General features: G+C 26.5%; 1 protein-coding gene across 1 annotated transcript in view; it reads left to right on the top strand.

Annotated features, from left to right (window-relative positions):
• Positions 1–12,806, top strand: part of LOC119667792 (sodium- and chloride-dependent GABA transporter 1-like) — a 347,748-nt gene that overhangs the window by 147,682 nt on the left and 187,260 nt on the right. The gene's annotated exons all lie outside the window — the stretch shown is intronic.

Below are 12,806 nucleotides of genomic sequence, written 5' to 3'. Positions count from 1 at the left end.
TTTATTATTTTCTATTAAATTTTAATTTCTTTTTAAATCATTTCATTTTATTTTACTCCAGTTTATCTCATTTTGTTGTATTGTATTTTATTTTAATTTTATTTTATATTATTTTATTTTATTTTATTTTATTTTATTTTTTTTTATTGTATTTTATTTTATTTACTTTTATTTTATGTCTTTTGTACTTATTTTATTTTACTAATTGTGGTTTATTTTCTTAATTAATAATTAAACGACACAGTTATAAAAAAAATGATATTCTACTCTCAAAAATTTTATAATTTAAAAATTTGATTGTTAAGCGGAAATTATAAAAGGTGTTAAAAACAATATTACATAATTTTATTTATCCAATAAATAAAATTTATTAGAATTTTAAATGATTTTAAAATTCTTCTTTAAAATCTTTAAAATTTCAAACTTTTAAAGATCATGTTTACTATTTTCAAATTATTTAACTCTTTATAGTTAATCTTTTAAGCACTTTTACCGAAGTAACTTTACAATGCCAAATGAACAAAAATCAATTAAAATAATTTTAAAATCAATTATAAATGTTTTACTAAAAAACCTAACACAAATATTGCTTAATGAAATCTTAGTTTTGTATTTATATATTTTTTTATTTATTTATGTTTTTATAGGCGCATCTTTGGCAACCAATCAATTAATCTAATTAAGCTGCCATTCAAACCAGCATTTTCAGCCTCAATTCAACTGACCATTGAAATTTAAATCTCTTAATTGATTTTGTATTTTGTAAGTAGAAACACAAACATTTTAAAAATTTGTTATACCAAAATAAACACGAAAATATACATGTTGACACTATTAGCATTAATTAATATAATTCATAATTTAGTACTCCTAAAAATAGTAATAATTTTGATTAATGATAATATGGCTACTGCTTAATTAAGTTACATTGCTCATTAAAGGGCAAAGTGGCTACTTAAAAGTGTAACATACGACGAGTTTCTATGTTTAAATAGTTCAAGGACACGCTCAGTATTAACATTAGAATGAAATTGTTAATAACATTAAAAGGTCTGTAATACACAAAAGGTTAAATAATATTTTTTTTTCAAATACTCATTTGTTCGAATATGCAAAGAAAAGGTTTAAGGAGAAAATAATAATGACAAAATAATTTGATGCTTCTGTTAAAAATTGATATGAAACATTATTAATTATATAGGTAATTATATAACTTAAATTTTTATTTAAGGTTTTTGATTAAGTAATCAGTTAGCTTTACTTGAAAAGTTTAATATTCAGAACGTTCGCAGTCAATGGACCTAGTGAAGTTTAGCCTCACTTCAAACAACCAAATTTTTTATCTATCCTTTATCTAACTTGAGAAAAATTATCCATGATAAAGTATCTATATCAAATGGAATATGAAAAATTTTAGTTTACAGGCATGAATAAATGAATTTAAAATAAAGAGACTTTTATGAAACAACAAAGATTATAAAATTGAAATTTCAACTTCTGCAATATTAATGTGTAATATAAAAATATTATTATAATGCATCAACAGATACTTCTGTCTACACATTTTTGTATAACAGAATCCATAGTATTTTAACGTTATGCCGAAATCATTCGCATAAATTTCAAAATTTACACTAGAAGAAATAGTTATTTTAAAAAATAAGTTGATTTTATTTCAAGATATTTACAACCTTCTTCAACAAGTCTCTGTATATGCTTTGAAGTAAACAAATAAATAAATTTTAATTGCATTCTAAATTGATATATTTTATATTTTAATAACTGGAATTTTATAATACGCTCCTAAAGCCAAGAACGACCATAAATTTCTTCGATGACGCCTAACAAGTTTGTTGCTTGAGTCTTTCGTTCAGCAATGACACCAGCCGCGTTAACATTTCTTTTCAACAATAATCGAACATTTTTAAAATATATGATATATATAATCAATTAAATAAACAAATAAATTATTATAATTATTAATTGCCTGTATGAACTATTAAATATAGTATTTTTTATATTCACAATTAATGCGTTAGCAGTATGCACATGCGTATGCATTAGAAGTTAAGGTACAAAAAATAATGAGCTGCAGACTTTAGCTATTGTAATTGCCTAAAAATGTCAATTAAATGTCAGACTTAATTTTATTTAAATAAATATATCTGCAGCTAAAGCAAAAAGAAAATTAAAATTTGCATTTGCAACGAACAAGAATGAGTTTATGTATTTTTAATTGCAAGACATCATCGTCTGATGGCTGAGCTAGAATACATGGAATATGAACAATTTTTAATAACCCTCGGTCATTAATAAATTCAATTGCAGATGAATTATATTATAAATAAATGTATTTTATGCAAATATATTTGCTTTAGCAAGAGAAGTTAACAAATTGTTTTTTTATGCTAGATGCAAATTAGTTGCAATCGCTTCAGAAACTGAAACTGAACTCTTAATAATTTATATTAACACCATGGCATGAATATGTGTCAAGTAAATAATTGCATTAATTGAAACTATGTTAATGAAAGGTTAAGAAAGTGAAGCGCTGATATTATAAATCAAACTGCAGGCAACTGAGTCAAGGTCAGAAATTTAAGATCAAATATTTCATTAAGGATGTGATACGTTAGAACACTAGAAATGATTTTTTAACTGAAATATAGTTTTGAAAGTATCTTTAGTGATTTTTAATTTTATTAACATGCAATTAATTGTATGCAATTAATCCCTTTCGACATTGTCTTTGCTACTACTTAAGTAGATAATAGTTTCCTTCTTTTTATTTTGCTTTTAATTTGCACAACTTCATTGGCCATTTTTTTTACACAATCTGCAAAATTAGCATAAATCATGTTGATTGTCACTAGCAAATGTGCAAATATTACTAAATGTCAGCTAAGGTGACATTCTCTGCACAACGCAGCAACATCAACATCAACAGCGGCAGCAATAATTAACAAATATTAAAACAATTCTTAATTCACAGCATGGCACACTTAACACATATATCAAAAAATAAAAATTTTGTTAATATTTAAAAAAAAAATCATCATTAACTGCAATATTTTAATATCTTTTTTGTTGCAAATTAAATATTTTCGCAATTTGTCTTTAGATTTCATAAAATTTTTGTTATATTTGTTCTTTAGTTCCTTTTGCACTAATTCTTGCACAATTTCATTCACTCAAATTATATTTAATTTATATAAAAATTTTTATACATTTAAATTTTAATTAAGTTTTTATTACCATTTTGAGCACAATTAAACCACTAAATTGGGATTGTTGTACGCGTTTTTATATATATAAAAAATCCTTGCGTTTTGCGTGTATCCAATTATTTGGCAAATATTGTTAATCCTTTATTGCTAAACCGATTTTATGGGATCGTATCAGAATTCAATCTGCAATTGAATTTGATCGATTTGATTTGACCAAAAAAATTGTCAATAGAGCTGACAAGCTGAGGTATTAAACTCTGTTGGCTTCACTTCTAGGTCGAGTGTGGGATACCAACTAAACCATCAAAACCTATAGATTTTCTATATATACTCAGAGCAGATGTTCAAGCACGTTTTTGCTTGGGCGACAACTGGTAACACTCTGACCGATTGAAGATCGGTACGATCGAGAGCGCAATTCAGATGCTGCTGGCCAAGCAAGTTGTTTTAGTTAAAAAAAAAAATTTTTTTTTTACTAAAAAAAGCAACAAAATTTAGTTGTTTTTTTTTTAGATATAAAATTTTCTTAAATATTTTTTTTAATATATTTTTTGTTTTTTGGTTAATTTAGCATAGCCGCTTATTGTATATTTGTACTGTTGTAAGTTTATGTTAGCAACAAACAACCTCACAGAAGATGTTTTAGTTTGTTTGGAAAAAATTTATACAAAAACAAAAATGTTGTACGCAAGCATACGTTTAACCTGTTGGTGCTCTTCGCAGCTTTATTGTTTTTTTGGCAAACCTAAACAAAAAAAAAACTATCTCAATGATGACGTCTTCGTGTTAATAGCAATCAATTTTTTCTTTTCAATATATTTTTATTCTCAATTATCTCTTTTATTTTTTAATCTTTACTCGTTAAACTCGCTTTCGATATTACAAAGTCAGCAACGTCTTTGACCAGACGAGACTGGCCCTATCAGTACAGATATATTTACATACGTAGTTTCTTATTTGTTCACATATATACATATATCTACAACTGACTAAATAGTAATTTTATTTTTTTTTTTATATCAAATCGTTTGAAGTGTTGGCCTAGGTAGTGCTAAACATTTTGTCATGTGCCTCAGCACCAAATTGGCTACAATGAAGCCACACACTGCAATTAATAACGTAAAAACCTCTGCAACCTTTACATTATTTGACATGTGCGGCTGCCACTGCTAATATTTTTGTTTACTTAAGGCATTTCTGTGTTAATTGTGCTTAGATGGTTAACTTGTAAGTTTATTTAATGTTTTGTTTACAAGCCTGGAGCTGATCTACATTAATTTTCAACAGTAGAGCAATAGTCTTGGGAGAAAAAAAAAATTTACTTTTATATGTAGGTATAATCACATTTGAAATGATTGCATTAAATCCTAAATATTAGTTAATGTTGAAAAAAATTATTTGAATATAAATTGCTTGAAGCCTTCTATGTAGATTTAATAACATAAATTTAGTAAACACGCAATCGTTAACTACGCAAGACCTATAACTACATGCATTAAAATAATATTATTAATGTATTTTGAAAAATAAAAAGAAATCCTCAGCAACATATACTAAAACAATTAAATCTAACGAGTAAAATACCCTACTGAATTGAATTTATATCATTTATGAAGAAAATCCTTTCACTTTACTCACGCATGTACACAATGCTCAACTTAACTTATATACAGTTAAAGCTCACGAATAAGTTCCATGGCTCTTTTTCTTGGATCGTGTTATTTTTTAAAATCTTATAATTTCGAAGCATATTTTGTCTCACATAAATGAAAAAAAAAATTATAAAATTAATTCTAATATATTTTTTACTCCAATTGTTTTATAGAATTGCGTTTGATCATTTTTTAAAAGGCAGCAGCTTACTTCTTTTGCACTATTGTATTAAGCATTAATTTCATTATTTAATGATCTTCTATGTTGAGACTAGTTGAGTTGAGTCAGTGCACCTGAGCACTTTTACTCTCTATTAACTGCGAGGTTTCTACAAAACCCCTCTTTGCGTCTTGACTGGATTATTGTTCATCACTTCATTAGACTAAGCAATAATTGACCTCAGATCTGCATATCTCCCCGAGGAGCCTGTAACCATTCTGAGATTTGATAACGCGGTGTTAGTAAGTCTGTCAGATTTCGCAAATAATTTCAGGGCTCTATCCTTTATGTATTTTTTTATGGGATCAATCTTGAGGTCCCTGAGGATGTCATTCGTCCTGATGTACCATGGAACTTTGAAAAGTCTTCTCAGAGCCTGACTTTGTGCAATTTCTAACTGGTGAATAGTAGTGTTTTGAAAGCTTGCTTAACGCTACACAACCATATAAAAGTGACGGACAAATTATTTGGTTATATATCAGTTTCCTGTTCTTAGCATTGAGGTTTTCATTTCTAAATAGCGGTTGGAGGTAATGAAGAATTTTGGCACAGCTAATTCATTTCAGTTGAACATGTTTAACCCATGTGAATCGTTTGTCCAACGTGTTGCCGAGACATTTAACGCTATCCTCCCAGTTTATCACCATATCACCCACTCTCACTGTTGACGGATTCTGTCTCCACATTTGTCTGAGTATAACATACACATACACGTATCTTCAGCATATAACGCCAAAGTCGAGGGACCTAACAATGGAATATCAGATGTATAAATGTAGAGAGTGGGGGAAAGTGGCGATCTTGATCATGTTATACTTAAATCAATATAGAAATTGAAATTTGAGTACTTCAAAGATGTAGAAATAAATTATTTTTTATTATTATTAATAATAAATTATTATTTTTAGTTTTATTTGATTGATCGCCAATGTAAAAAACTCTAAAAGCATATGAAACTTTGACAAAATCGAGTTCTTTCATCTAGAGATTTTAGTTTCAAACGAAAAAAATTTTAAAAATTAAGATACTTGCATGAGGGAAATTGACTTATATCATTATTCATCGTTAGTACCACAATAGTGTAAATCGTATTTAAATATATTTAATTTTTTTGAATAAACTATATTTGTTTTCTATCAACTAACTCTGAATCAGAAAGTTTTTAGTTGTAAAATTAATTATTTTTGCCAAAAGCTATGCTTCTTATGACGACAAAGAAGCTATTTTTGTCGTTTTTAGTTGTAATTTCTTCATATCAAAATAGATACTAAGAAAATATTTCGTACTCAAGCCAAAATGTATCTTACACTATCATCGAAGAACTCAAAGTAGAAGAAATTTCTGTCAAAAGATTATGTGACGAAAGGTCTCAGAATAGAATACTATATAAACATTATATTGGTATTATGGGAATTTATTGATCTATTAATATGTCTTATTTGTGGAACTAAATATAGGACTTTTCCAACAAGAATTAATATTACTATTAAGCGACTAAATTGTTCTATTAGACATTTGAGTTGAAAGATCTTTAAAATTATAATAAACTTCTCTAAAGGAAGTGTTATAAATGACAAAAGTTGGAATAAATTTTTTTTTATTAGTAATTAATAAGTATTTCATCATTTTGCAATTTGGTGTCTAGAGTTGCAGTAGTAGGCAATTGATGCTTCATTGTAGTTTTTGTGAATATGTACGATCTTTTATTTTAAAATTGAAATCATTACATTGATTCTAGTATATTCGTAGATATGAACATTTAATAAACTTTGCTCATTTCCTGTTTTTGTAGAAACAGTTTTTCTGTTTTTCAAGGTTTTTACTCCTTAGATTAGCTGCAAATTGATGTTTACTAGTACCAAATAATTTTAACATATGTGGTATGTATTTTTTTCTCAAGACCATGAATTCAAAATTCATGCTAATATAATTCATGCTATATAATATATAGTTATTTTATTTTTCATAATTAGTTTTTAATTAATTATATTTAATATTTTAAAATATTTATCTCATTTTCATTTTATATTTACACAACTTCATGGTAATTTTTAAAATATTTTTTAGATAAATAATAAATTAAAGCCCTTCTACCTTTGCCTTTAAGTAGTTCTATTACAATCTCAGCCTTCAGCTTCATTTGCAAAATAAATCATTAGCATATCATATGTCGTGCAGAATTAAACGGTCTTCTATTTATATTAGTAATAATTAATTTTTATTTATCTACATAAGTAAGTACATATTAAAGATTTGCTTAAAAGAGGAAAAATTCTAAATGTGTCAAGTTTATTGATTGAATAATGAAGGTCCACTGAGCTATCCATATATAATATGTTATTATTACCGTATCGGTAACTGATTATTTATTAGTAAAGAAGCATCGTATACTTAAAGAGATACAATGTTTCATTTAAATTAAAAAAATTCAATGATAAAATTAAGTTATGGTTTTATTATTTTCCATGTATTACATTGTGATATCTTAGTGTTTTAAAATAAATACAATTTTCTTTTCTTCATTCTGAAATCTTTCATTTTACAGTTGTATGAACTCACTCATTGACAATTTTATTAAATTGGAATAATAATCTGATAATAATAGTATCACATTATAATATAATCACTCTATATTTTAATATTTATAAATTATTATTTTCATTTTATTGTGATTATTTGCTATATAAAGTAATCATGTCTACATGCACCTTAAAACAGTGATTATTGTTAGACTAATTAAAATATTTGTTGCAGTTTTAATATACAAATTGTTGCATAAGCAATAACATATTCTATAAATACATCTACTGCTTTCGCTTTTAATATCCTGTAGGATACTGATTTGTTTAATTTTATTAACCACGTTGAATATATTTGCTTTTTCCTAACATAAATGATTTACTTATTTTTGAAGTATTTATGCAATGAATAGATGGTCATTAGCAAATATTATTTTTCGTGTGAAATACAGTCAAATTTTTACTAAAATATCATTAATTATAATCTTTAAAATCGTGTATTATCTCAAAAAAAAAGTTCATACCCATAAGGAATGTTCGAAATCACTTCTTTTGTATTGTTTTTTGTTGGACATATTCTACTCTCAAATTGACATATTTTATTTAACGATGTCCTAACTTCCTTTAATCCATTTAAATACTGCATTCTGTCAAGATATTTAAAATATTCTTTTACGACAAAAAAATCTCCACATTTGCTAAAAAGATTTACTCGGTCACTAGACCTGGTGATAAGGGAAAAAGTTAATTAATTCAAAATAGAACATAGTTGATATCAACATAGTTGATATCAACATAGTTGATTTAGTTGATATACTACAGTAATATGACACTACCCAAATGAAAACCTTTTCAGAATTATGACATACAATTCACCCAACAATGTTGTATAATTAACTTAAGTTACTATGCTATATTTTTAGACGTAGTCCATCAGTAAAAAGATCTTGTCAATGTTAGCTTTACAGGAACCTTGGCCTTGCAGCAGGATATCACTCTTATCACTCTGCAGAATATTAACGCAAGATCTGAAATTAAATTACTTGTCATTGTAGACAGTAAGTAAACATATATATCTCTCTCTTTACTCATTTCAACTTTAAAATAAATAACTAGATTCAATACAATCAGCTCAATTTAAATAATATTAAATCCACAGTTTCTTACATTTTAAATAAAATGTCGAAAATCTAAAAGAGATTTAATAGAGTACATAAAAAACTATAAAATAAACTAGTATGTATACTTTATATTTATTGATATACAAATTTTATTTTAGTCAATTAATTAAGTTTTCTGTAAGAACGTTTTTATGTGATATTAAAATAATTGTTATTATGTGCAATCGAGTTTTCTAACACCTTTTTGATTTTTTAATTAAGTATTTATTGATTTTAAACAATTTTTCAACATAATTTAAAACGGAGGTGAATAAAGTTATCTTAGCTTATCTTAAACATACTGCAATCTCCGTTGACCTATTCAATATGTATTAAATTATTTAAGAACTAAACTTTAATAAAATTGTAGATATGAATTATTTACTTTAAGATAAAGAATAAAAATTTTTAACACTTACGACTGCAAAAGATATGTGACCTCAAAATTAATAACTGATTATTTTTTTTTTGGAAAACTAAATTTAGACATTAAAAAACAAACTTGCCCATTTGCCATTAAACAAAGATGAAAACTGGTGGAATCACATTCAAAAAAATCCAAAAAGCATATAACTCAGCAACTTTAAATTGTAACCAGATGGATGAGAAGCATTTATGTGCAGACAATTTCTGAGCGCGGCCACTGAGGTCACTTGTCTCCAATCTTGTCAGTTCTTGTCGTGCGATTAAAACGGTTGCCACCGGTTAAGCGGCATGCCATGAAAAATTGAGAATTTGGAGTTTAATGTTAAGGTACATGTGCCACCACTAGCACATGCTAACCAGTTGCGATTTGATTGGAAATTTGATATTTATTACAATATCTGCAAATTGGAGAATAATAGAGTTATAACTTATCTCATAAAAACACTTTATAAATTGAAATATTTAATAATTTTTAAAAAAGAAAATCAAATTAAGAAATGTTATGGACTAAACATACTTGATATTAAATATTACGCTTAGTAACAATATGAATGGATTAATCAATCTTTATCTATTTACATTGCTAAATGTATAAACATCCCAAATTGAGACTTTTTGTCAATTCAGACAGTTAAATTCAAATGCAACCTTTTTCTTTTATACCTCTTCGCCTTTTATCTGTGTAAATAGTATGCAATCTTCAGAAAACCTTCATATCCTATGCCAACTACTAATTTTTTTTTAAATTACCTTTTGTTATAAAGAAACCAACGAATAACAAAACTACTGTAATATAAAAGATATAATACATATTTTCATGCTAATTATTAAAGTAAACTTTATTAACTCATCTATTATATATTATTTAATAAATTCTTAGAAAAAGCACAGCTTTAAAAATATTTATCTTCTTGAAACAAAAGACTTAACCCACAAACTTTACTTTCAATTCTCATTCATAATGAATATTTTCGCGTTCATAATTTTCTGCTAATATTTTTTAAAAACAATCGCAACGTACTTCCCTTTTGCTAAGATTTAATTCACAAAATAAATCCCATGGTAAAACATAAATCAAAATATAAAAAAAATATTTTATAATATTTAAAATAAACTATATACTTAAAAAAATATTTTTTTAAATAATCTCACATTAACACCCGCACAACGCATATCGCAGCCAATAAATCGTCCAACAAATTATTTCATTAACCAAACAGTAAATTGGTGGCTTGCACCCACCAGGGAACCTCTTTTTATGGGTACCCGAAAACAGTGTTTTATAGATCTACTTTATTATGGCAATTGATTGTATAATAATATAATCATTTCTAATTATTTGTATTTTTTTTTAAATAAAATTTCGCAAAATATTTCTTTTCCAAATGTGCGGAAGGTGTTAATTTGCCTCAATGTAAGTTTATTATTGTAATTTTTTATTTTGTTATAATTTTTACTATTAATAATTTTATTTTAATACATTTTTAAATTTGATGCTCTTTGTGTTTGTTTTTTTATTGAATGACATTGAACTTTTGTGGATCAGACATCAAGATAATAATGCAAATAGTGTTATACATACAATATAAAATGGATTAATATGCAAATTGTGTAAATATTTGCACTGCTTTACTACTTCCATGTGCACCATAAATATATCTTCCAAATTCATTGGATGGCATTCACCTTTGACAAGATTTGTTTTGTTGTATATTTTGTTTTGAATTTTAAAAATTTCAATAAAATTTGAATTATTCGAAAATTTTTAAATTTTTATGTATATCAAAAAATGTTTTTGTCTTTTTCAATAATTATTTTAAATATATACTTAAATAAAATAATATATAGTCAAATATATATCAAATTTACTAATTGTTTGAACCGCAAAATTTATATTCCGTTAGTAGTAATTATTTACGATTTGGATTTCGGAAAGGACTGAGGACACGAGAAGCGTTGTACGGAATTAGAGTCCTGGTTGAAAGAAGTAGAGACTATAGCAAAGACATATTTTTCTGTTTTATTGATTTTGAAAAGCCTTCGATACAGTTCAACATGAAAAACTAATATAGATGGCAATGTCAATTAGCCGAAAGTGATATTCGAATAATTGCAAATTTGTACTGGAACCAACGTGCAAAACTGCTTCACAGAGAAACTACAAATAAAACGCATTGTTCGACAAGGATGCATTTTGTTACCCTTGCTATTTAATATTTATTCCGAAACGATATTTAATAAAACTCTATTTGATGGAATAAACGGAGTTATGGTTAATGGATTCTTTAGAGAGATTACAAAATCTATTAAACGATATTATAAGAAAATTTAATAAATATGGACTAAAATTAAGTTGTAATAAAATACAATATATGATAATAAGCAAAAGGGACGAGATTTACTATAAATGGTTCAAGCATAAAAAGAGTAGATAAATATATACATAAGATGTCAACTTAACGAATATTGGCACCATCGCGGCTTAAGCATCTAAGACAATGGTTTTGTAAAAGTTTAAGATCGCTGTCGATAAAACAAAAGTATAAACGTTCGAAGTGGACAATGCACTTCGAAGAAGAAGCCGGGAGTTGTCTGCTCTCAGAACTTTATTGGTTTTGGCTTGTTCGCCAACTTTGGCCTCATCTAGCCTAAGTCGTTCTTTGGAGCTAGATTGGGTTGTTTTTTTGAAGCAAAGGTGCGGATGGGAGTTCCATGACTACATTCGTTGCTAACTAAACAAGATACAGGTAGTTATTTAATATATAGTCTATAATAATTATGTGAAATATATAATTATTTATAATGAAAAAAAAGAAAAAATAACTAAATAAAACCCGCTCAAAACAACACCAACAGAAAACAAAAAATGTGACACAAAACAGCACCAATAAAAAAATAAAAAATTTGGCACAAGTCAGCACCAACAAAAAATAATAAAATATGCCACAAAGCAGCACGTAGCACAGAAACGAGAAAACCAAAACAAAAGGTACTTTTAGTAAAATGCAATAACTGAAAAAGCACTACCGATCACTAATCTGCAATATTAAATAGTTTCCTAAATTTTAAATATATCTGAAGAGTTTCAATGTAGCTTCTTTTTATCATTATTTTATACGTATATAGAGTATTTAAAAATTACAATTCTCATCTGGTTAGCAGCACTAGAATAATAAAAGTTTTCAATTGTATTGCAAACATCGTAATAAATTTAGTTTAATAATATTTATAATGGAACTTTAACTTTAACATAGGACATATATAGTAAAATCCTTCTTATTTTCTTTGCTAAGTGCACAGTCTCCAGGTTTACGACAATTTGCTATAGTCAACAAATACAATAGATTTGTTAATATTACTTCCATATAGGCATGAAAGAACGGAACATGCATTTGGTAGTTGTTGTTTTAATGTTTGCTTTATTAGCCAAAGCACACAGTTCTTAGCATATGTGCGATGGTAATTACTAAATGATTTCGTTTGCAAGGGTACATGGAGCAATATTTCTGAAGTTAATGCATACACTTTGTTTTGGCATACATTTTTCGTAAAATATATTATTGGCTTCGTATGCATGTAATGCACAAGTTCTTCCAAATTAT

The sequence above is a fragment of the Teleopsis dalmanni genome, chromosome 1, assembly GCF_002237135.1.
Source record: "Teleopsis dalmanni isolate 2A chromosome 1, ASM223713v2, whole genome shotgun sequence".
Taxonomy (NCBI): Eukaryota; Metazoa; Arthropoda; class Insecta; order Diptera; family Diopsidae; genus Teleopsis; species Teleopsis dalmanni.
The sequence above is the reverse complement of the archived record's forward strand: the minus strand, read 5'-3'. Positions and strand labels throughout refer to the sequence as shown.